Here is a 2,555-nt window from a genome sequence, read left to right as displayed (position 1 = left end):
AAAGTTTTATATCCTCAAGGAACTAACATATAAAAAAGAATAAACAAAAGATGGTGAAAGCTCGAGTAATTATGTACCTATGGAGATTGATGTAGAGATGCATGTTATTGATGGCCACAAGATTTGCTTTTTTTTTTCTTAAATTCATTTGCTTAGTTTATGCGATGGATAAGAGATAATTATTTTTTTTACTTTATCTTTTTCAATCTTCAAAGTTAAGTTGATTGAATTGTTTTCAATGATGGTTGTTTGTTAGTGTTGTCTTTTTTGATACTTTGAATCTTAGGTTCAGGTTCATCATAGGAATATGTTGTTTATATTTTGATTATGTGATTTTTTTTAGATAATTTTTTTTATCTATTGAAAACAACAAAAGGCAAATGCAATTGCAACTTATCTCAATTGAAAATAAATAATGGTATGAAAGTTGTAATTAAATTATAATTTTTAAATTTTAAATTTCATTAGATTCTTTTTTTCCCTGAATGTGTAGAATAAGTATCAAGAAAAGGGAATAAAATTTAAGTCTCAATAAATGAGTCAGATTCCAGCAGAAGTTGAGGTTGAAAAACAAAAAAAGAGATTAAAATGCATTGCGGAGTACTTCATCTCCAAATTAATGATAATTTTATGATCTTTTATCTTTTTTTTTAAAAAGGATAATTTTATAATTTTATTTTGGATATTAAAATTTCCAATTTTATGTATTCAAAATTTGAATTTTGTATAATTTGGTGATATTTATTTATTTATTAATTTTCATATAATATTAAATATTTTATTTGCTTGTGTGATAATATTTTTACTACTAAAAATTTTACTTGACAAAAGTATCTAAGGGCCCGTTTGGTGTATAGGATATGATATCGACGGTTATGATATGAGCACTGGATAGGAGTAGGAAAGGATATAGAACATGGTAAGCTCATATCTTATCATATGTTTGAAACACACCGATAAACAATCAAATAGCATTTTGTTATCCTATTTTATGTTTGAAATGGACCGGATAATGACTAGATATGATATGAATGGTATGTAAATAGACAAAATTACCCTTTAATATAGTTAAATATTCTTTTTTAAAATAGATTTTTTTTCTTTGGATTTTTCGCTTAATAATTTATGTATCAGTATATTTTAAATTTTTAAAAAATAAACAATCTATAAATAATGTCCACAAATATATAGATTGTAATATCACTAACTTGTAAAAATTATAATTAATACATATTTCCTTAGAAAAATGATGCACAAAGTCATCAATATGACATAAAGCTAGAGTAACAAACTCATTAATGGAAAATAAATATATCACATCAAAATCAATTTCAAAAAAAAAAAAAAATCATTAGACTAGAGAAACTAAAAGTAAGACATAATTAAAAAAATTATTTAGATAAAAATAATATGTTCAAGCACGAGATCAGCGGAGAAACCCTTTAACCATTCTAAATGCATAAAATCCTACTTAAAATAGTAAAATTAGTGTCATATCTAGTTATTGACAAGCTTCTTGTCCCAAGCATCATGTTTAAAAGATCAAAAGAAGAGATATAATGAAACTCTAAATAAAGGAGAGAAACCAAATAATATGGCAAAAAAATAAATTTATTTATTTTTATCATATCCTATCTGTTTCTATCTTGACTCCCTCAATACGATTTATTATCATGTGGCCTACATGTTAAAGTGGGCCAATAGGATAAGACTATCATATCCTATTGACACACCAAACAAATGATAGTAGCAGGATATGATAGTCTAAAATATAACTTTATATTTATCACAAATAATTTATTATATTAGTGACAAAATTAGCGTAACATAATTTTTTATTTAGTGAAAACATTATTGTTAAATTAATAATTTTATTTATGACAATAACAAACACGTGACAATATCTCAAAATAACATTAGTGATGAAGTATTGGTGACTAATAAAAATATTACTATTGACAAAAACATTTTGTCACTATAGTATTTATTTTTGTGTGAACAATATTGTCACAATAAAATGGATTATTGTGACGGCTTATTCATCATTATTTAACATTTTTCTGGTGCCAACAAAATTGACACAACATAACAAATTATTGTGAGGACTTTATTCGTCACAATTAAAATTTTTTTGTGTTAGCAAACTTGACATATATAAATAAGGTTATTGTAGCTACATCGTTTTGTCACAAATACTAGACTGGTTTGTGTCGTGAAATTTGTCTCAAAAATTAGAGTAATGAGTCATTTGTCAAAATGGGTCACTCTGTCAGCGTGAAAGGTATTTGTGCGGAGGTGGCGACTTCTAAAATTTACTACTATTACTAACTATGACTAAAATTACTACTTTTAATGATAACCTTTGTTCTCACTAAAAGTGCAAATTGTTAGTCAGTGCCTTTAGCACTCACGTTCACTAGGACTTCACAGACTAGCTAGTGATGATCATGATATTAACCATCTATATGAGTTATAGTTTATTTGTTATTTGTTAGCATTTTTCTTTTTATTAAACTTTGTTTTTCGACATCATGTTTTCTACATGCATTAATAAA

This window comes from Dioscorea cayenensis, chromosome 7 (genome assembly GCF_009730915.1).
Source record: "Dioscorea cayenensis subsp. rotundata cultivar TDr96_F1 chromosome 7, TDr96_F1_v2_PseudoChromosome.rev07_lg8_w22 25.fasta, whole genome shotgun sequence".
Taxonomy (NCBI): domain Eukaryota; kingdom Viridiplantae; phylum Streptophyta; class Magnoliopsida; order Dioscoreales; family Dioscoreaceae; genus Dioscorea; species Dioscorea cayenensis.
The sequence above is the reverse complement of the archived record's forward strand: the minus strand, read 5'-3'. Positions refer to the sequence as shown.